The sequence below is a fragment of the Mixophyes fleayi genome, chromosome 3, assembly GCF_038048845.1.
Source record: "Mixophyes fleayi isolate aMixFle1 chromosome 3, aMixFle1.hap1, whole genome shotgun sequence".
Lineage (NCBI taxonomy): Eukaryota > Metazoa > Chordata > Amphibia > Anura > Limnodynastidae > Mixophyes > Mixophyes fleayi.
In genome coordinates this window covers 7,720,790-7,727,777 of record NC_134404.1, presented here as the reverse complement: position 1 = coordinate 7,727,777, position 6,988 = coordinate 7,720,790, and the positions used below count along the sequence as shown (strand labels likewise).

Sequence of the window (6,988 nt, the reverse complement as noted above, 5' to 3'; positions counted from 1 at the left end):
GGGAATTGAAATGATCTCTGGAGTATCATGTCTCAACAAATTTGATTGTTTCCATTTATCTGTGATTTCTTATCTTTTTTCCCAGGTTTTTAAAGATTTCCTATAATATAGAAAAAATAAGCCTATTTATCAAGGGTAAATGTCTGTAATAATCATACAGGCTCTTTCCATTACAAATGTTTCAATTTCTGGTGAAAAAATGAAGTTTGACAGTATAGCTGATTCTTCCAAATTTCTTTTCAAATGTATTTTTGCCAGGTAGAACTTCAAAAAAAGAGTGACATAATTGACTTATAATTGGGAAAAGTGTTGAATTGAAGGATGCAGTAAAACCACAATTATATCATACAAATTGAACCTCTGAAAAATGTTCAATGTTAAAAGAGATTTTCTCCCTGACTTTCAAAGTAAATAAATAATATGTTCAAAGCTATATCAAATCCTCAACCTAGGCTTGGTTATTTTGCTGCGGTGGTCATCTGCCTACCAGCTGAGATTTTAAAGGCCTTTGGTATAATCAATAAACCTGATTGTAAATGTCACCAGTCTTAATTTCAAAGAAAAGTTCTTGAATGGACAGACAAAAATGATTGGAGAATGCGAGCATCGATCTCGCTACCTCTCACATGCGAAGTGAGTGCTCTACCATTTGAGCTAATTCCCCATGCCTTCTCACTGAGGGAATTGAAATTAAATCTGGAGTATCATGTCTCAACAAATTTGATTGTTTCCATTTATCTGTGATTTCTTATCTTTTTTCCCAGGTTTTTAAAGATTTCCTATAATATAGAAAAAATAAGCCTACTTATCAAGGGTAAATGTCTGTAATAATCATACAGGCTCTTTCCATAACAAATGTTTCAATTTCTGGTGAAAAAATTAAGTTTGACAGTATAGCTGATTCTTCCAAATTTCTTTTCGAATGTATTTTTGCCAGGTAGAACTTCAAAAAAAGAGTGACATAATTGACTTATATTTGGGAAAAGTGTTGAATTGAAGGATGCAGTAAAACCACAATTATATCATACAAATTGAACCTCTGAAAAGTGTTCAATGTTAAAAGAGATTTTCTCCCTGACTTTCAAAGTAAATAAATAATATGTTCAAAGCTATATCAAATCCTTAACCTAGGCTTGGTTATTTTGCTGCGGTGGTCATCTGCCTACCAGCTGAGATTTTAAAGGCCTTTGGTATAATCAATAAACCTGATTGTAAATGTCACCAGTCTTAATTTCAAAGAAAAGTTCTTGAATGGACAGACAAAAATGATTGGAGAATGCGAGCATCGATCTCACTACCTCTCACATGCGAAGTGAGTGCTCTACCATTTGAGCTAATTCCCCATGCCTTCTCACTGAGGGAATTGAAATGATCTCTGGAGTATCATGTCTCAACAAATTTGATTGTTTCCATTTATCTGTGATTTCTTATCTTTTTTCCCAGGTTTTTAAAGATTTCCTATAATATAGAAAAAATAAGCCTACTTATCAAGGGTAAATGTCTGTAATAATCATACAGGCTCTTTCCATTACAAATGTTTCAATTTCTGGTGAAAAAATGAAGTTTGACAGTATACCTGATTCTTCCAAATTTCTTTTCGAATGTATTTTTGCCCGGTAGAACTTCAAAAAAAGAGTGACATAATTGACTTATAATTGGGAAAAGTGTTGAATTGAAGGATGCAGTAAAACCACAATTATATCATACAAATTGAACCTCTGAAAAGTGTTCAATGTTAAAAGAGATTTTCTCCCTGACTTTCAAAGTAAATAAATAATATGTTCAAAGCTATATCAAATCCTCAACCTAGGCTTGGTTATTTTGCTGCGGTGGTCATCTGCCTACCAGCTGAGATTTTAAAGGCCTTTGGTATAATCAATAAACCTGATTATAAATGTCACCAGTCTTAATTTCAAAGAAAAGTTCTTGAATGGACAGACAAAAATCTTTGGAGAATGCAAGCATTGATCTCTCTACCTCTCGCATGCAAAGCGAGCACTCTACCATTTCAGCTAATTCCCCATGCCTACTCACTTAGGGAAATGAAATGATCTCTGGAGTATCATGTCTCAACAAATTTGATTGTTTCCATTTCTCTGTGATTTCTTATCTTTTTCCCCAGGTTTTTAAAGATTTCCTATAATATAGAAAAAATAAGCCTACTTATCAAGGGTAAATGTCTGTAATAATCATACAGGCTCTTTCCATTATAAATGTTTCAATTTCTGGTGAAAAAATGAAGTTTGACAGTATAGCTGATTCTTCCAAATTTCTTTTCGAATGTATTTTTGCCAGGTAGAACTTCAAAAAAAGAGTGACATAATTGACTTATAATTGGGAAAAGTGTTGAATTGAAGGATGCAGTAAAACCACAATTATATCATAGCAATTGAACCTCTGAAAAGTGTTCAATGTTAAAAGAGATTTTCTCCCTGACTTTCAAAATAAATAAATAATATGTTCAAAGCTATATCAAATCCTCAACCTAGGCTTGGTTATTTTGCTGCGGTGGTCATCTGCCTACCAGCTGAGATTTTAAAGGCCTTTGGTATAATCAATAAACCTGATTGTAAATGTCACCAGTCTTAATTTCAAAGAAAAGTTCTTGAATGGACAGACAAAAATGATTGGAGAATGCGAGCATCGATCTCGCTACCTCTCACATGCGAAGTGAGTGCTCTACCATTTGAGCTAATTCCCCATGCCTTCTCACTGAGGGAATTGAAATGATCTCTGGAGTATCATGTCTCAACAAATTTGATTGTTTCCATTTATCTGTGATTTCTTATCTTTTTTCCCAGGTTTTTAAAGATTTCCTATAATATAGAAAAAATAAGCCTACTTATCAAGGGTAAATGTCTGTAATAATCATACAGGCTCTTTCCATAACAAATGTTTCAATTTCTGGTGAAAAAATGAAGTTTGACAGTATAGCTGATTCTTCCAAATTTCTTTTCGAATGTATTTTTGCCAGGTAGAACTTAAAAAAAAGAGTGACATAATTGACTTATAATTGGGAAAAGTGTTGAATTAAAGGATGCAGTAAAGCCACAATTATATCATACAAATTGAACCTCTGAAAAGTGTTCAATGTTAAAAGAGATTTTCTCCCTTACTTTCCAAGTAAAAAAACAATATGTTCAAAGCTATATCAAATCCTCAACCTAGGCTTGGATATTTTGCTGCGGTGGTCATCTGCCTACCAGCTGAGATTTTAAAGGCCTTTGGTATAATCAATAAACCTGATTGTAAATGTGACCAGTCTTAATATCAAAGAAAAGTTCTTGAATGGACAGACAAAAATGTTTGGAGAATGCGAGCATCGATCTCGCTACCTCTCACATGCGAAGCGAGCGCTCCACCATTTAAGCTAATTCCCCATGCCTTCTCACTGAGGGAATTGAAATGATCTCTGGAGTATCATGTCTTAAAAAGTTTGATTGTTTCAATTTCTCAGTCATTTCTAATCTTTTTTCCCAGGTTTTTAAAGATTTCCTATAATATTAAAAAAATAAGCCTACTTATCAAGGGTAAATGTCTGTAATAATCATACAGGCTCTTTCCATTACAAATGTTTCAATTTCTGGTGAAAGAATGAAGTTTGACAGTATAGCTCATTCTTCCAAATTTCTTTTCGAATGTATTTTTCCAAGTAGAACTTTAAATAAAGAGTGACATAATTGACTTATAAATGGAAAAAGTGTTGAATTGAAGGATACAGTAAAACCACTATTATATCATACAAATCAAACCTCTGAAAAGTGTTCAATGTTAAAAGAGATTTTCTCCCTGACTTTCAAAGTAAATAAATAATATGTTCAAAGCTATATCAAATCCTCAACCTAGGCTTGTTTTTTTTGCTGCGGTGGTCATCTGCCTACCAGCTAAGATTTTAAAGGCCTTTGGTATAATCAATAAACCTGATTGTAAATGTCACCAGTCTTAATTTTAAAGAAAAGTTCTTGAATGGACAGATAAAAATCTTTGGAGAATGCAAGCATCGATCTCGCTACCTCTCGCATGCAAAGCAAGCGCTCTACCATTTCAGCTAATCCCCCATGCCTACTCACTTAGGGAAATGAAATGATCTCTGGAGTATCATGTCTCAACAAATTTGATTGTTTCCATTTCTCTGTGATTTCTTATCTTTTTCCCCAGGTTTTTAAAGATTTCCTATAATATAGAAAAAATAAGCCTACTTATCAAGGGTAAATGTCTGTAATAATCATACAGGCTCTTTCCATTATAAATGTTTCAATTTCTGGTGAAAAAATGAAGTTTGACAGTATAGCTGATTCTTCCAAATTTCTTTTCGAATGTATTTTTGCCAGGTAGAACTTCAAAAAAAGAGTGACATAATTGACTTATAATTGGGAAAAGTGTTGAATTGAAGGATGCAGTAAAACCACAATTATATCATACAAATTGAACCTCTGAAAAGTGTTCAATGTTAAAAGAGATTTTCTCCCTGACTTTCAAAGTAAATAAATAATATGTTCAAAGCTATATCAAATCCTCAACCTAGGCTTGGTTATTTTGCTGCGGTGGTCATCTGCCTACCAGCTGAGATTTTAAAGGCCTTTGGTATAATCAATAAACCTGATTGTAAATGTCACCAGTCTTAATTTCAAAGAAAAGTTCTTGAATGGACAGACAAAAATCTTTGGAGAATGCAAGCATCGATCTCGCTACCTCTTGCATGCAAAGCGAGCGCTCTACCATTTAAGCTTATTCCCCATGCCTACTCACTTAGGGAAATGAAATGATCTCTGGAGTATAATGTCTCAACAAATTTGATTGTTTCCATTTCTCTGTGATTTCTTATCTTTTTCCCCAGGTTTTTAAAGATTTCCTATAATATAGAAAAAATAAGCCTACTTATCAAGGGTAAATGTCTGTAATAATCATACAGGCTCTTTCCATTATAAATGTTTCAATTTCTGGTGAAAAAATGAAGTTTGACAGTATAGCTGATTCTTCCAAATTTCTTTTCGAATGTATTTTTGCCAGGTAGAACTTCAAATAAAGAGTGACATAATTGACTTATAATTGGGAAAAGTGTTGAATAGAAGGATGCAGAAAAACCACTATTATATCATACAAATCAAACCTCTGAAAAGTGTTCAATGTTAAAAGAGATTTTCTCCCTTACTTTCCAAGTAAAAAAACAATGTGTTCAAAGCTATATCAAATCCTCAACCTAGGCTTGGTTATTTTGCTGCGGTGGTCATCTGCCTACCAGCTGAGATTTTATAGGCCTTTGGTATAATCAATAAACCTGATTGTAAATGTCACCAGTCTTAATTTCAAAGAAAAGTTCTTGAATGGACAGACAAAAATGTTTGGAGAATGCAAGCATCGATCTCGCTACCTCTCACATGCTAAGCGAGCGCTCTACCATTTCAGCTAATTCCCCATGCCTTCTCACTGAGGGAATTGAAATGATCTCTGGAGTATCATGTCTCAACATATTTGATTGTTTCCATTTCTCTGTGATTTCTTATCTATTTTCCCAGGTTTTTAAAGATTTCCTATAAAATAGAAAAAATAAGCCTACTTATCAAGTTTAAATGTCTGTAATAATCATACAGGCTCTTTCCATTACAAATGTTTCAATTTCTGGTGAAAAAATGAAGTTTGACAGTATAGCTGATTCTTCCAAATTTCTTTTCGAATGTATTTTTCCAGGTAGAACTTCAAATAAAGAGTGACATAATTGACTTATAAATGGGAAAAGTGTTGAATTGAAGGATGCAGTAAAACCACTATTATATCATACAAATCAAACCTCTGAAAAGTGTTCAATGTTAATAGAGATTTTCTCGCTTACTTTCAAAGTAAATAAATAATATGTTCAAAGCTATATCAAATCCTTAACCTAGGCTTGGTTATTTTGCTGCAGTGGTCATCTGCCTACCAGCTGAGATTTTAAAGGCCTTTAGTAAAATCAATAAACTTGATTGTAAATGTCACCAGTCTTAATATCAAAGAAAAGTTCTTGAATGGACAGACAAATGAATGTTTGGAGAATGCGAGCATTGATCTCCCTACCTCTCACATGCTAAGTGAGTGCTCTACCATTTCAGCTAATTCCCCATGCCTTCTCACTGCGGGAGTTGAAATGATCTCTGGAGTATCATGTCTCAACATATTTGATTGTTTCCATTTCTCTCTAATTTCTTATCTTTTTTTCCCAGGTTTTTAAAGATTTCCTATAATATAGAAAAAATAAGCCTACTTATCAAGGGTAAATGTCTGTAATAATCATACAGGCTCTTTCCATTAGAAATGTTTCAATTTCTGGTGAAATAATGAAGTTTGACAGTATAGCTGATTTTTCCAAATTTCTTTTCAAATGTATTTTTCCAGGTAGAGCTTCAAAAACAAAGTGACATAATTCACTTATAAATAGGAAAAGTGTTGAATTGAAGGATGCAGTAAAACCACAATTATATCATACAAATCCAACCTCTGAAAAGTGTTCAATGTTAAAAGAGATTTTCTCCCTTACTTTCCAAGTAAAAAAACAATATGTTCAAAGCTATATCAAATCCTCAACCTAGGCTTGGTTATTTTGCTGCGGTGGTCATCTGCCTACCAGCTGAGATTTTAAAGGCCTTTGGTATAATCAATAAACCTGATTGTATATGTCACCAGTCTTAATATCAAAGAAAAGTTCTTGAATGGACAGACAAAAGAATGTTTGGAGAATGCGAGCATCGATCTCGCTACCTCTCGCATGCTAAGCGAGCGCTCTACCATTTGAGCTAATTCCCCATGCCTTCTCACTGATGGAATTGAAATGATCTCTGGAGTATCATGTCTCAACATATTTTATTGTTTCCATTTCTCTGTGATTTCTTATCTTTTTTCCCAGGTTTTTAAAGATTTCCTATAAAATAGAAAAAATAAGCCTACTTATCAAGTTTAAATGTCTGTAATAATCATACAGGCTCTTTCCATTACAAATGTTTCAATTTCTGGTGAA

The 6,988-nt window shown here is 33.4% G+C and overlaps 1 non-coding gene across 1 annotated transcript; it reads right to left on the bottom strand.

Annotated features, from left to right (window-relative positions):
* Positions 1–6,704: 6,704 nt before the first annotated feature.
* TRNAA-AGC (transfer RNA alanine (anticodon AGC)) lies at positions 6,705–6,777 on the bottom strand. Its single transcript has one exon. It is a non-coding gene; the product is annotated as a tRNA-Ala (tRNA).
* Between the last annotated feature and the right edge of the window lie 211 nt (positions 6,778–6,988).